Source organism: Aotus nancymaae, unplaced genomic scaffold (genome assembly GCF_030222135.1).
Source record: "Aotus nancymaae isolate 86718 unplaced genomic scaffold, 86718_ANA_hifiasm-v0.15.2.pri h1tg000041l, whole genome shotgun sequence".
NCBI classification, from domain to species: Eukaryota; Metazoa; Chordata; class Mammalia; order Primates; family Aotidae; genus Aotus; species Aotus nancymaae.
Genome location: NW_026988455.1, coordinates 4,118,450 through 4,134,997, shown reverse-complemented (window position 1 = coordinate 4,134,997; position 16,548 = coordinate 4,118,450). Strand labels below are relative to the sequence as shown.

Below are 16,548 nucleotides of genomic sequence, written 5' to 3'. Positions count from 1 at the left end.
ACTCTGGAGGCTGAGGCAGGAGAATCAGTTGAACCTGGGAGGCAGAGGTTGCAGTGAACAGAGGTCAAGCCACTGCACTCCAGCCTGGGCGACAGAGTGAGACTGTGGTTGTAATCCTGAGACGGGGAATAATCAAAAGGTTTTTAATGGGGGGGTGGGAGTTGGGATAAGCAACATGGTTAAATTTCTAGAATGGAAAGTATGGCTGCAATAGATAGGGTAGATTGAGGGGGCAGGATGGAAACTAGGGAAGTCTAAGGACATGGAGGTCAGTAGAGGCTATGTTTTAATCTAAACCTAAGGTTGTCCAGGTGAGATGGCTCACACCTGTAATCCCAGCACTTTGGGATGAGGAGACAGGAGAATTGCTTGACCCTAGGAATTTGAGACCACCCTAGAAAACATGGCAAGACCTCCTCCCTGCAAAAAATTTTAAAAAGTTAGCCAGGTGTGGTGACACGTGCCTGTTGTCCTGGCTACTCAGGAGGCCGACGTGGAGGATCACTTGAGCCCAGGATGCTGAGTCTGCAGTGAGCCATGACCGCATCACTGCACTGATATGTGTCTGGCTGGCAGCATGAGACCCTGTCTCCAAAAAAACAAAAACACAAAATCCTCTAAGTTTACAGTGATCAGTCCTACTTGGCAAGCTGTTCACTCTTGTTTCTGTATACTAAATATGCCTGCCATATGGTGAAAATGCAGCCAAGCCAAGGAGATGGAAGGTACAGATTTTAAATCTACTGGAGTTGGACAAGTAAGTAATAAGGGCGTAAGAACTACAGACCCTCATACACAGTGGGGCAGGTGCCTCTGCTTCGTCTAGGCTCCAAAGTTAAATGGGATAGGAGTTCCTTTCAAAATTTTTCTTTAGAGAATTACATTTGAAGTATATCATTTGGAAGTGAACCTTAAATGTGGAAAAAAGCTTGGTAAACTCCCAAGTAAGTCACTTAAAAAATAACAGTTAACTCTTTAAATGCTACTTTTTACCTAGCTGGTCTTTCTCCTAACCTTTTAAAAGTTGAACCACGCACAGTGGCTCTGGCCAGAAGTGGCTCACACCTATAAATCCCAACATGTTAGGAGGTTGAGGGATGAAGGATCACTTGAGGCCAAAAGTTCAAGACCAGGCTGAGCAACAGGGAGACCCTGGCTTTAAAAAAAAAAAATTGTTTTTAATTAGCCCTGAAGGATATTTTGAAAGTTCTAGACCAGCTTGGGCAATATAGTGACACCCCCATCTCTAATAAAATTTAAAATTAAAAAAAAAGATGCTGGGTGGGCTGGGCTTGATGGCTCACACCTGTGATCCCAGCACTTTGGGAGACCAAGGTGGAGGGATCACTTAAGGACAGGAGTTCGAGACCAGCCAGACCAATATGGTGAAACCCCATCTCTACTAAAAATAAAATTAGCTGGGCGTGGGAGCACATGCTTGTAATCCCAGCTATTTGGGAGGCTGAGGCAGGAGAATCACTTGAACCTGGGAGACAGAGGTGGCAGTGAGTTGAGATTGTGCTACTGCACTGCAGTCTGGGTGACAGAGGATGAGTCTGTCTTTAAAAAAAAAAAAAAAGGGCAGGGCGCGGTGGCTCACGCCTGTAATCCCAGCACTTTGGGAGGCCGAGGCGGGTGGATCATGAGGTCAAGAGATCGAGACCATCCTGGTCAACATGGTGAAACCCCGTCTCTACTAAACATACAAAAAATTAGCTGGGCATGGTGGCGCGTGCCTGTAATCCCAGCTACTCAGGAGGCTGAGGCAGGAGAATTGCCTGAACCCAGGGGGCGGAGGTTGCGGTGAGCCGAGATAGTGCCATTGCACTCCAGCCTGGGTAACAAGAGCGAAACTCCGTCTCAAAAAAAAACAGGCTGGGCACAGTGTCTCACACCTGTAATCCCAGCATTTTGGGAGGGCAAGGCAGGCGGATCACCTGAGGTCGGGAGTTAAAGACCAACTTGACCAACATGGACAAACCCCATCTCTACTAAAAATACAAAATTAGCCAAGCATGGTGGCACACACCTGTAATCCCAGCTACTCAGGAGGCTGAGTCAGAAGAATTGCTTGAACCTCGGAGGCAGAGGTTGTGGTGAGCTGAGATTGTGCCACTGCACTTCAGCCTGGGCAACAAGAGCAAAACTCTGTCTCAGAAAAAAGATGAAAGAGCAAATTGGGCTTAAACAGTTAAAAGACCAGGTACAGTGGCTTTCGCCTCTTATCCCAGCACTTTGATAGGCCAAGGCAGGTGGATCACTTAAGGTTAGGAGTTTGAGACCAGCTATGGCCATGTTTCTCTTTTATCTACTAAAAATACAAAAATTAATCAGGTATGGTGACAGGTACTTGTAATCCCAGCTACTTGGGAGGCTGAATCAAGAATTGCTTGAACCTGGGAGACAGAGGCTGCAGTGGGCTGAGATCACACCACTGCACTCCAAACTGGGCAACAGAGCGAGACTCCATCTCAAAAACAAACCAAAAAACAGTTAAAACAAAGTGGTAATATGGAGACCTGTACTGCCAGCCCATGTGGGTCCCAAGCCATTCTCCCCAACCTCCCTGCCATTCCTTTTTAGTTAGATATTAAGGGTGTAAAGGCTCCATATATTTTTTAACAATACAGGGCAGATAATTTTATAATATAGTAATTTATTAACAGACTAACAGAAGCAATGTTAACTATTCCAAGGTATGATTTCTATTTATAAAGGAAGAGTACCTGCAGCCCCAGGAGAGGAGTCAGCATCTTTGAGGACTGGCTTAGGTAGGATGGCAGATCTCTCAAGTCCAACCCTGCATCCACTAACTCTGTACCTTCTTAACTCTTCCGTTGTCTGGGTTCATGTGTAATCTTGTTCCAACTATCCAGAATGCTTGCAAGAATACCATAGGTTCTGGAAGAGGAAGGGAATGGCAGATGTTAATCTGTTTCTGTGGAAACCTAAGTAGGGCTGACATCATTCATTGGAAACTATATCACATTTAGCTATTTCCTTGCTCATGAGAATACTGGATTATTAAACTCTTTTGCTGTGTAATTACATTATTCATGTTATCATTGAATATTGCATTTCAGTCCACTATATTTTTTAACACTTTTACCCCCACCAAATTATTACTTTTAAATAGTATTACATGATTATGAATATTTAGTATCTCAGGAAATCTAAAAGCTTCATTGGACTGATATCCACTTCAGCCCTCATATCAAAATGATCAAATATCTTTACAACCAGAAAATAAATCTTGCTGAATTCACTGAAATTGTTATCAAAGGAAGTCCTGATCATATTAGTATCCTCTTCTGCTACTATCATTTCCCCGCTTAGTCACCTGCCCTAGCCAAGAATGACTGCTCGCTTTTCCTCAAAACTCCTCTCAAGTGACCAGAATTTGCCTTCAGCTTTGAGAGAAATACTTAAGTAGAGAGTTTCCAAAGCTATTTTCACAATGGTGGCATTAATCAAATAAATATATACCTTCTCTAGTGACTAATTCACTTTACCTGTTTTTATACCACACGGTTTGTTTAAAAATAAACAGTCACACCTCTGTTCATTGCCACTTCCTGCTGATAGAGAATACATTGGTTTATGTTACATTTCCTCCTTCATGGTTCTGCAGTGACCTCAACTGTGAGCAACTTTAATGCATTGGCCCAGATGGAATGGCTTACTTCCTTTCTCTAACGGTTAACTGTTTCTTGACAGAATTAGTCATTCTCTTACTGTGTTCTCCTAGTACTCATATCTCATGCGTTTGTCAAATTATCGTTACATACTGATTTCCACTAGTCCTTAAGGAGGAGTTACATGTTTCTCTTTTATTATTGTACTTTAAGTTCTGGGATACATGTACATGTTTCTTACTATTATATATGCGCTGTGTAGTCATGCCTGGCTTGGCATTTAGTGGACACTCAAGTGTTTGTTAAATTGAATGAATCTGGAGGCTCCTTGATTGTTACAGTCAGGTAGATATTGCCAGCTTTTTCAGATGGTCAAAACCAAGTAGATTTCTTTTTATCTTTTTATCTTTCTTTCTTTCTTTTTTTTTTTTTTTTGAGACGGAGTTTTGCTCTTTTTGCCCAGCTAGAGTGCAACAAGATCCTGACTCACCACAACCTCCATCTCCCGGGTTCAAGTGATTCTCCTGCCTGAGCCTCTCTAGTAGCTGGGATTAGAGGCATGCACCACCATGCCCGGCTAATTTTGTCTTTTTAGTAGAGATGGGTTTTCTCCATCTTGGTCAGCCTGGTCTCAAATTCCCAACCTCAGGTGATCTGCCCATCTTAGCCTCCCAAAGCGCTGGGATTACAGGTGTGAGCCACCTCAACCAGCTTTTTTTTTCTTTTTCTTTTTTTTTTTTTTTCTTAGACACAGGGTTTTATCCTGTCACCCAGGCTGGAGTGCAGTGGTGGGAATCATAATTCACTGCAGCCTTGAACTCATTGGCTCAAGCCATCCTCCTGCTTCACCCTCCCAAGTACAGGGACTACAGATGGACACCACCATACCCAGCTAATTTTTTTTTTTTTTTTTTTTTAAATGATGGGGTCTTGCTTTTTTGCCAGGGCTGGGCTCGGACTCCTGTCCTCAAGCAATTGTCCAACCTTGGCCTTCCAAAGTGTTGGGATTACAGGCATAAGCCACCATGCCGAGCCTGAAACTAGGTTTCTGTCTGTATGATGCTTTTTTTTTTTTTTTTTTACTGATTTCATAGAAAAATATTTATAAAAGAATTGATAAACAGAAAAGTCCGTGTAATTGACAATTATCAGAATAGGGAGTTCTCTTTAAAAATGTGTTTGAGTTAGGAATATCATAAGTTAGCTTTCTTCATTCTTTTACAATCCTAACAGTTTTCCCTCAGATTCCTTCCTTTTAAGCTGCAGCTTAACCTAAATACTCAAAGGGTTCTTTCTCCCCACCCTAGTTGCTTTAGCTGATGAATCATAGAAATCAGAGAAGGGAAAGACCAGTGAAGTAATCTGATTCATCTCCAAATCAGGGAGTGGAGCTCTGGAATTTGGGGAAGACCAACCTCTCATTTTAAGAGCAAAGGGTTTTTTTTTTGTTTTTTTTTTTCAAGCTGATTAGAGCAGCTTACCCATCTGTTTGCCTTTTGCTTCTAACACAATCCTGAGACCCATCCCATTAGGAAGCAATCAGGCCTTCTTACCAAAGGCCCCAGGAAAACCAGATGCCAAAGTGTTAAGTAGTTGAACTAAAATTCTACTAGCTGAGTAATAAAGTTGGTTTATAAATCTCTCAGTGATTGTTTTAACTGAGCCTTACAGAATTTGAGACTATTTTAGCAGGGTCTTACAAATGTAAGAGCTAGCAAGGAACTTACAGATGATCTGGGCCAAAATATTCTATTCTCCAGATGCAAAGAAGCTAAAATTTATGTATGTATGTATTTTTATATTAACTGGCTCAGAAAGTTAAAAACTAAAGTTTAGATGAAAAAAAAATATATGGCTGGGTGCGGTGGCTCACGCCTGTAATCCAAGCACTTTGGAGGCCAAGGTGGGCAGATCACCTGAGGTCAGGAGTTCAAGACCAGCCTGACCAACATGGTGAAACCCCATCTTTATAAAAAAAATTAAAAGAAAAAAAAATATGTTGTGGTCAGGAGTTTAAACCTCTCCCTCCACTTCTGTCTGTATCACAATGTTACAGTATCGTCCCTTGCAATGTTCTCTTCCACTGTCTTCTTTTTTCTTCTCCTTTTCCTTCCTGTTCTTCTCTTTTTTGCATTGTTTGAAGAAATGGCAGAGATGATTTAGTATCCATGCCAGCAATTGATTCCAACCTCACCTGGTCCCCCCACCACCCACTGGCATCACGGTCACAGAAGCGGTGGATGCCACCCCAGCCCCAGCTGCAGCCTGTCCCTTTCCTCCTTGCTTCCATCCTACTTGCATTTGTGTTCCTCCAGCCCTGGAGCTTGACATCCTCCTCTGTTTAGATTCTGCCCTTATCCTTTAGACTTTTTTTTTTTTTTTTTTGGAGACATAGTCTCACTCTTCACGCTGGAGTGCAGTGGCGTAGTTCTCGGCTCACTGCAACCTCCACCTCCGAGGTTCAAGCTGTTCTCCCGCCTCAGCCTCCCTAGTAGCTGGGACTACATGCACCCACCACCACACCTTGCTAATTTTTGTATTTTTAGTAGAGACGGTGTTTCACTGTGTTGGCCAGGCTGGTCTCAAACTCCTGACTTTGTGATCTGCCCGCCTCTGCCTCCCAAAGTGCTGGGATTACAAGCGTGAGACACCATGCCTGGCCCTTCCTTTAGACTTTTTAACAGATCATGGTGCCCTTGACTTCTCCCTTTTTATCTAGCTTAGCTCTCTCTACTCCAACTTCTCATGTTCTCCCAAAACGTTCCCTGTACCAGCTCTGGCCTCTTGGGTTACAAAACTGGGTTCCATTCTGTTTGCTGCTTGCCAACACTCACTGAAGAGTGGGGAGGAATACTTGCACTCTATTGCTAGTGATAGCATAAGTGTGTCCCCAGTGTATATATACCCATATTTAGTTACCTCAGTATGTTATTGCAAGCTCACTTTATTATAAACCTAAGTTCCTTTGCAACATAGGGATATTTAACAGTTGCCTGTTATTATCATCTTAATAATATTCGACACAGCTTTATTTTACCTTAAAGTGATATTTCTCAATTGCAGCTATATGTTTAAATAATCTAGGAGCTAAATACATGCTGGGGCCCCATAATCCAGAGAGTCTGAATGAAAGCAACAACCGTATATGCATGCATTCAATTACACAGGGATACCTTTCCTAATTGGAACAAAAAAGGCATGCAGAAAAAGAAGGCCAATCATATTTGGTAAAAATGACCTATTGATCTACTTGTAAAGAGAGATAGTTTTATTATTCAAAGTACTTCCATTTAGGAATCCTATTCGGCCTTTTCAGTGAACAGATAAAACTTGTCTCTGTTTAGCAACATCCATTGTATGTATATGATTAATGTGCTGAAATTATTACACTTGCATATTAAGGATCAAATTTAGTTTTTGAGCTAAAAGAGAATTTGATAATTTTTTAGTCCTCACCCTTATTTTCCAGGTGAGGAACAGGACCAGAGAGCTTAAGTGACATGTCAGTTTGTATACACCCAACTTGTATCAGAGCTAGGACCGGAGCCCGTGCCTCTTGAGTTCTGTGATGATCATGAGAGTATCCAATAATAGACTCCACTCCAACAACATGGAGAGCATGTTATGAGCCCTGTGCTGGGGTTACAAAGATGAACAAGGAGCTCCTAGTTTGATGGTGCAACCTGAAACATAAACAGTTATAGTACCAAGAGAGAAAAGATGTAATACAAACAATACAAAGGTTATATGAATAAAGAAATGTGCTGGACCCTTCCCATATACTTCATGCCACAAGTTATTTTTTATTAATTTGCCTTAGCAAGTTTTTTTCTTCATGCATTCTAAAAAATATATAAGCATTGACTCTGCCTAAGTTGTATTCTCATGGATTATAACTAGAAGAAACAAAAATCACATGAGATTTTATAATATTAAGTGTTTTCTTTGTCAGCAGAGAGTGCTATGATGTCCAGGCTTTATTCTATTTATAGATTTTTAAATTACTGTTTTGTTAAATATACATGAAAACTACTGTCAAAAAGATTCAAGTTTTCCCCAAAGCCTGGCATGGGCTGTCATAATCTTAAGTGTAAGAAGGCAGACCTCCTTTCCACTAGCTATATGTGTCGTTTTTTTTTTTCAACTGTGTTTTTTTTTTGAGACGCAGTCTTGCTCTTTTATCAGGCTGGAGTGCAGTGGCGCAATCTCGGCTCACTGCAACCTCCATCTCCTGCATTCAAGCAGTTCTTCCACCTCAGCCTCCCGAGTAGCTGGGAACACAGGCGCGGGCCACCACGCCCTGCTAATTTTTTTTGTATTTTTAGTAGAGACAGGGTTTCACCGTGTTGGCCACAATGGTCTCGATCTCTTGACCTTGTGATCCACCCGCCTCGGCTTCCCAAAGTGCTGGGATTACAGGCATGAGCCACCGCGCCCGGCCTCAGCTGTTTTTAAAACTATAGAAGTTGTCTGTATTCATTGTTAGCAAATATCAAATAATGCAAACAAGCATATGTAGTAAAAGGTGAACATTCTCCTGAACACATACTTTCCCCAAAGCTAACCAGTATCACTTTGGTGTATACACTTCCATATATTTATATATGTTTACATGTACCTACCTGTGCAGACATATATAAATATACACACAAATGTGTGAATACGCATAAATATAAATAGAATCAATTTAGTAATATTTTTTGACTTTTTTTACTCAGTGAACATACAGTCTTTTAAGTTAAAAATTTCAAAACACCCAAAATACATTCAACGGACATTTAATAAAGATAAAAACATTCAAAATGCAGCTCTGTTTTTGTGTGTTTTCATATTCATTCAAATATTTTATTTCATTAAAAATACTATCCTATTTTGACTAGACTTCATGGCTAAGAAACACATATTGTATGGCCGAATTAGGGATTTTTTTCTATTGATAACAGATACTTAGCAGGTAAATATATTTGCATTTTCTACAAAATTAGATGGAAAAATGCTGCCAGAAGAAACAATAGAGGCTGATAGAGTCTGAAATATTCATCCTCTGACATGCCAACCTGTAAATGCAGTAAAATGTGCTAAGAACAAGATGCTTACACTTCAGGAAGCATTCCAATATTCCAGTGGGTTAATATAAGAATCATCTTGACAGAGTGAGCATCTGTAGCCAAATCAGTTTGTATAATGTTTTATACATCTGTATTGTAACTTAGCATTCCAGCAAGATACCGTTTTGCACTTACATTCTGCTTGTTCTTTTATCTAGCAGTATATTTTAGAAATCTGTCCATGTCGGAACATACTGATCTACTCCATTCCTTTCAGCAGCTTCATTCCACGGAACAGGTATTTTAAAATTAATTAGGCTTATTGGGGTATTTCCATCTTATAATGATGATATAAATGTCCTTATACACATATTGTTATGGTCACGTAGAGCTGTCTCTTCAAGATAGCTTTCTTGAAGCAACGTTACTGCATCAAGGGGCATGAGTATTTTAAATATTGATAGACGTTGACAAATTGCCCTCCCATCAGTAATGTAGGAGAATTTCCATTTTGCCCATTTTCACCACACTGAATACTATATCTTTCAATTTTTGCCAGGTGAGTTTAAGTATGAACAAAGGCAAAGTAATGTGTTTATGGAGAAAAACCTGATAGTAACAGGTACTGGGTAGGATGATGTCATCACAAAGAGGAAACAACCAAATGCCTGTCCTCAAGAAGCTCTTGCCTAATTGCTGAGACCAACAAATTAAAAAATAGCAATGCAGGGTGACAATTGCAAGAGGAGAGGTATATTTTTAAAATGCCAAGGGAAGTAGCCAAATCTGCCTTGGGAAAGGTTTTGCTGTGTAGGAGAAAATAATATTTACTCTGAGGATTGATGGATGAGGCAGTTCATCACTAAGGAATGCAGGAAAGGGCATCCAGCAGGAAAACAGGGTGGAGGAAGGTATAGAGGCATGAATGAGCCTGGCCTGTCCCAGCAGCGGCACATGGAGCAGTGAAGCGTGAAGATGTGGGGAATGAGGCTGCCCAGGTACGTCAGAACCCTGCTGGGAAGAGTTTGTGGAGAGGGGTCATATCATCAGAATTATGTCTCAGAAAGAGAATTGTGGCTGCCTCGCAGAGAGTGAATTGAGACTAAAACTGTCTGTTACAGCTGAGAAAGAGACACTGAAGTCACTGCAGATTTTTCCCTGAAAATGCCTCCAAACAAAATAGACATTGTGGTTTGTCCATACCAAGAGTACTCTCTGTGTGGTTTGGGTCATGACACCTGAATTCAACAAAGATTTATTGAGGTCTTACTATGAGTTCAGCAAGGCAAGGCTAGCTGCTGCAAAGACTCAAAAAGCCAATGGAATAACCATTCCCTCCCTTCCTCCCTGCCTTCCTTCCTTCCCTTCTTCCTTTCCCTTTCCTTCTCCTTCCTTCTTTCCTTCCTTCCTTCCTCCCTCCTTCCCTTCCTTCCTTTCTTCCTTTTCTTTCCCTCCCTCCCTCCTTCCCTTCCTTCCTTTTCTTTCCCTCCCTCCCTTCCTCATTCCCTCCTTCCCTCCTTCCCTCCCTCCCTCCCTCCTTCCCTCCTTCCTTCCTTCCATGGACTTTGGCTCTCCTTGCCCAGGCTGGAGTGCAGTGGAATGATCTCGGCTCATCATAACCTCCACCTCCCAGGTTCAAGCAGTTGTGATTCTCCTGCCTCAGTCTCTCAAATAGCTGAGATTACAAGTGCCTGCCACCACACCCAGCTCATTTTGTGTTTTTAGTAGAGACAGGGTTTTACCATGTTGGCCAGGCTGGTCTCGAACTCTCAACCTCAGGTAATCCAGCTGCCTTGACCTCCCAAAATGCTGGGATCACAGGTGTGAGCCACGGTGCTCAGCCTTTCTTCAGTTACTTCTTTGATGATTTTTCCCCTCCATTTTGCCTGTTCTTTCTTTATAGAATTATTATTTGGTGTTTGCCAGTTAACATTTCCCAGATCCTTTTCCTCTTCTGGCCATGTCTTCAAATAGAAATAAATGCATATACTGATTGCATATAACAGGGTCAAGGAAATAATAGCATTATGTTAGTCAGTGTCTAAACTGTACAATGTAGTGGGTCTAGTGTCATCCTGTATCTCACTGAAGGAGTGGCGGTATCTGAGAAATATGATGTAATGGACAAGGCAGTAGATGGAAAGACAGAAAAACAGATTCTAGCTTCAGCTCTGTTTCTTACTAGTTTAAGGATTACAGCAGAGTGTCTGTTAAGATGGTTGCCAACAATTCCTCCCACCCACATTCTCGCATGTCACTCTATATGAAGAGATGGAGTCTATTTCACTTTCCCTTGCATCTGGGTTATGTGGCTTGCTTTGACCAACTTACGCTGGAATTCTATTGGAATGCAGTGGAAGTGACACTGTTTTGGTTCTAGACCTGGCAGCTTCCACTTTAACTTTTTTTTTTTTTTTTTGAGACCAAGTCTGGCTCTCTTGCCCAGGCTGGAGTGCAGTGGCACGATCTCGGCTCACTGCAACCTCTGCCTCCTGGGTTCAAGTGATTCTCCTGCCTTAGCCTCCCAAGTAGCTGGGATTACAAGCACACCGCCATGCTCAGCTAATTTTTGTATTTTTAGTAGAGGCAGGGTTTCACCATGCAGGCCAGGTTGGTCTCGAACTCCTGACCTTGTGATCCACCTGCCTCGGCCTCCCAAAGTGTTAGGCTTATAGGCATGAGCCATTGCACCTGGCCTACTTTCACTTCTTGAAAGCCAGCAACTATCCTGCTGGAGAGAGGCTCTTCTGGATCTGTCAGCCTCATTTGGGTCTTCCTAGCTAAGACAGATCAGAGATGAGCCCACCCAGTGAACTCCACCTTTTGCAGAATCATGAACAAATAAATGGTGGTGGTGGTTTTAAACCTCTAAGATTTGGAGGAGGTCTATGTTATGGTAATAGGTAAATGAAACATAAACTGGTACCTGGATTTGGAGTGCTGCTGTAATAAAACCCTAAAATATGTGACATTGACTTTACTGCCAGCTGGTAACTAGAGAGATGACTGTTAGTGGAAGATGGAAGAGCAGTGAGGCAGTTGTTATGGACGAGGGGACTGGAGAAGAGACAAACTATGTCATGTAGTGGCAGGATGTTTGACATTGCTGTTGCCTGTGGTGACACGAATGATAGAATATGTGCCATTGAACTTGTGGATGCAGCCAAGGAGGTTTTCAGGTAAAATTCTGAAAGTGCCAGTGGGTTTCATTTAGCTGCTTAAAGGGCAAAAGATCTGTTTGGTTTTGAAACAGAATTCTAGCCAGTGAAATGTTTGCAAAGTAACAAATGGTATCTGGAGAAAGATCAAATCAAGGTGTGGCTATAAAAACATTTTTTTAAAGACTCCAAGAAAGATTTGTTGTGATGCTTCGAAGACCACCTCAGGGCTTCTAAGAAACTTGAGTGCATTGTCCCACTGCAGCCTGACATGTAACGTAGAGACAGATCGATTAAAAAAAATGAATGTGAATCTTGGAACATGGAATTAAACCTCAGCAAGATTTACATAAATAAAGTTCTTGAGAAAATTGTATATAAATTTTGGAGCATGGTGTGAACCTTAATAAGATATAGAAAACCCACATGGTTTTTAAGATACTTGTATTAGTGAAAGAACTACCACCTTAAACCAGAAACAGTTCAAAATGAAAAGAGGTTTCTAGACCTTTCTCTTTCTACTGGCATGAATGAAGCAGACTGAGAGAGCTGTTCAGCTACAAATATGGGCCATCCTTAAGAAAAGGAAATACATTTCAAAGGGAGGAGCCTCGATGTCAGAGGGCAAAGCCAAAATTTGAGTAAAGCAATGGATTAAAACAAGGATCAGCAAACTAGAACCCATAGGGGAAGTCCCGCCTATCGCTTGTTTTTGCACAGCCTGTGAGCCAAGAGTCCTGGCACCTTCAGCTTTTTCTTCTAGAAGGCTGGCTGCCATGATTAACGTGTTGTAGCAAAAGAGGAGAACCTGGAGGATGAAAGACCAAGGAAGAGAAAGGCCCAGCCTGCTGTCTGTCCTCCTAGCAATCCCAACTCAGGCACCAGACGAATGAAGCTGCTTTCAATCTTCCAAGCCTGTATGTGATGGAGGAGCACCAAGCTGTCCCCATTGGGTCCTGCTTAAACTGCAGAATCACAAGCAAGTAGTTATGTTTTAACCCCTAAGTTTTCGGGGATAATTTGTTATACTGCAAAAGTAACTGATATGAGGGTCTTAGGTGCATTATTTAATACCTGGACTGGGCAGAAGATTTTATTTGGACTTTAAGTTCTTCATATATAAAAATCAAGAACCAGGTATAGTAATTCACGCCTGTAATTCCAGAACTTTGAAAGGCCAACGTAGGTGGATCACTTGAGCCCAGGAGTTCGAGACCAGCCTGAGCAGCATAGCAAGACCTTGACATCTCTACAAATAATGGAAAAATTAGCAGGGCTTTGTGTACGGGCCTGTGGTCCCAGCTACTCAAGAGGCTGAGGGGAGAGGATTGCTTGAGCCTCGGCAGTCAAGGCTGCAATAAGCCCTAATCACACCATGCATTCCAGCCTGGGTGACAGAGTGAGACCAAAACTAAAAAAAAAACAGTAAGGCCAGGAGTGGTGGCTCATGCCTGTAATCCCAGGACTTTGTGAGGCCCAAGTGGGCAGATCACCTAAGGTTGGGAGTTTGAGACCAGCCTGACCAAGGTGGAGAAACCCCGTCTCTACTGCAAATACAAAAAAATTAGCCGGGCATGGTGGTGCATGCCTATAAATCCCAGCTACTTGGGAGGCTGAGGCTGGAGAATCGCTTGAATATGGCAGGTAGAAGTTGCAGAGAGCAGAGATGGCAACAAGAGTGAAACTCCGTCTCAAATAATAATAGTAAAAATCAAGGATTGGGCAATTTAATCTCTAGGGTCCCTCTCTGCTCTAACATTCTATTATTCAGTGAATAATTGTATTCTATCATTTTATCACATTTAGTGAGTGCCTACCATTGTTAGCTAGGCGCTAGTAGAGGTATTGAGTGCAGCAGATAAAGTGTGAAGAAAAAGTCGAGCACTTAGAGAACAATATGGACAACAGCAGACAATTTGAGTGCTGATGTGAATATCCTCCCCAACGTGGCGGGGGATGGGGGAGGCGGGGGTGGGGAGGGGCGGTGGGCGGGGGCGGGACGGGGAGGAACAGAGTTCTCTAATACTCAAAAGATCTTTTATACTGGCAGAACTGGCCTCACATTCCTCAGAAATAGCCTACTATGACGACTTTTTTTTTTCTTTGAGATGGAATCTTGCTCTGTCGCTCAGGCTGGAGTGCAATGGCGTAATCTCAGCTCACGGCAACCTCTGCCTCCCAGGCCCAAGCGAGTCTCCTGCCTCAGCCTCCTGAGTAGCTGGGATTACAGGCACATGCCATCGCGCCCAGCTAATTTTTGGATTTTTAGTAGAGATGGGGTTTCACCATGTTTGGCAGGCTGGTCATGAACTCCTGATCTCAGGTGATCCTCCCACCTCGGCTTCCCAAAGTGCTGGGATTACAGGTATGAGCCACGGCGCCCAGCCAAAAACTATGACTTCTAATAGCTTCATTTTTATGATAACATCAGTGCACATTTCTTTCGAATGAAGCAAAGCCTGGTGATTGTACAAATCTATGGAAATGTGGATTTGCAGCATGCCCAAGATGAGCACAAAATTCTTTTTTTTTTTTTTTTAAAGATGGGGTTTCACCGTGATGGCCAGGCTGGTCTTGAACTCCTGACATCAGGTGATCCCACCTCGGCCTCCCAGAGTGCTAGGATTACAGGCGTGAGCCACCGCGCCCGGCCGAGCACAAAATTCTTTTGGACATTTGATGGCTTTTATATATTCCATATGATTTGAATTAAATTTTATTTTCTGTGAAGGGCCTATCACAGCACAGTTCACACCAAATAGGCAGATAAACATTGTTTCTGCCTTTGAAGCTTTCAGGCTAAATTGAAGAGCTATAAATGTAAATCAGTAATTGCACCCGAAATGTTTTTATTTTCTATTTGGCCATGCGGTAGGGCCCATCGTGTATAATTCCTCATGAAAGCGCTGGGTAACAGAGAGCTCTGGGTGGGTTGCTAAGAGACTCCAGTTGTGGCCGACTTTCCCCTGTCTCACTCTAGGACAGTGAGCACTGAATGTCTGTTGGCCTTATCATTCTCTCATTTCCAGGAGTGAACTGACGCTCAACTGGAAAGTAAAGATGGACGTTAAGAGAAATGGAAGATTAAAGCACAGAATCCTCAAAACCAGAAAAAAGCTGCAGGAAGTGGGCGTGCAAGGAGGGATTGAAAAGACGCTGTGAGAGGTCCTCGGGATTCTCACCATAGCTTTCCTGCTAGTTTGAGGTTTTGAATACAGTATTTGCGTCGTCACACATACAACAAATACGTGTTAGCCTGCACATTGCCAACGTGACTCTTGGAGGAAAATCGAGAAACAGCAAAACCAAGCAAGAGAGTTGGGTAAACGGCTACAAGAAACACACACCCACACCAACACACACAACCAGGCTGTGCAAGAAACACAGACACACACAGCACAAAATAGCAAAACTAAGCAAGGGAGTTGGGTAAACCGCTGCAAGAAACACCCGTCCACACCCCCCCACACACACACCAGCTGCAAGAAACACACAACCAGGCTGTGCAAAAAACAGACACACAGACACAGCACAAAACAGCAAAACCAAGCAAGGGAGTTGGCTAAACGGCTGAAAGACACACACACACACCCCCCAGCTGCAAGAAACACACACAAAACCCAGCTGCAAGAAACACACACAGGCTGGGCGTGGTGGCTTACGCCTGTAATCCAAGCACTTTGGAGGCCAAGGCGGGCGGATCACCTGAGGTCGGGAGTTCAAGACCAGCCTGACCAACATGGTGAAACCCCATCTTTAAAAACACACACACACACACACACACACACAGACACACACACACACACAGCAGTCAAGAAAGAAGGACGGGAGGAAAATAGTATGTTGAAACTGCGGGTTCAAAGCCATGGGCCCCACCCAGCCCAGGACCGCTTGCCACGAGGCCGCGCAGAGCTGCCCGGGGCGCGGAGAGGAGAGAGCACAGCCGTACTAGGGATAGGGGCGCCTCCCGGGGCGTGACTGAGGCGGCATCCTGGCTCGCGGCTTCGGCCTCCCAGCACGCTCTCGGGGCTTCCCAGCGCGCTCGGAGGCCAGGGCGGCCCAGGCTTTGCAGCACAGGGCGAATCTCCCTCCCTCCCGGCACGCCCCCCGGGAACTGGCGGCCAGAAATTAAGCTGACATGTTGCAGACGCCCCATGGTAATGGGGCGCTGGATGCCAACAGCCCCAGCTCAGGGGAGTCCAGATTTATGTTTCTTGGAGCAATTCTTTCCTCCATTGCATTATCGCCAAAAAAAAAAAAAAAAAAAGCCACTTAACCATGCCCAGAGTCTACTACTAAAGTCTTGCTAATTTATTAACCCAAGCTGAGGCTGAGAGCTCGACGTGGCACTTAAGTAAAACGAGGAAAGGAGGAAGAAGCCGGGCCCCTATGGGCTTGCGGGCAGCCTAGGCCGGGCTTTCTCCCAGGGCAGGGCCAGGGGTGCGGGGGCCACTCCCGTGTGGCGCGGCTCCGGAGCGTTTCAGGGCGCGGTCCCTGCGGGCCCGCGGGCCGGGGTGAGTCACCCTGACTCGGGGTGGGAGCGGGCCGGGGGTGGGGGGGTAGGGGCGGGGCGGGGCGGGCCTCGCCTCTCGGGTAGGAAGCGGCGGATATAAAAGCCCCACCCAGGCCAGCGGGCTCCGCTCGGCATCTGGGGACGCTGTCTGCTCTCGGCGCCCGGCCCAGGTAAGCGAGGCGCGCCCTGCCTGC

The 16,548-nt window shown here is 43.9% G+C and overlaps 1 protein-coding gene across 1 annotated transcript in view; it reads left to right on the top strand.

Annotated features, from left to right (window-relative positions):
* The first annotated feature begins 16,435 nt into the window (after nucleotides 1-16,435).
* ANXA2 (annexin A2) overlaps nucleotides 16,436-16,548 on the top strand; it is a 50,596-nt gene continuing 50,483 nt past the window's right edge. Inside the window, exon 1 of the mRNA XM_064361365.1 lies at nucleotides 16,436-16,524. The gene's annotated coding sequence lies outside the window, so the exon portion shown is untranslated. The remainder of the gene's footprint in view (nucleotides 16,525-16,548) is intronic.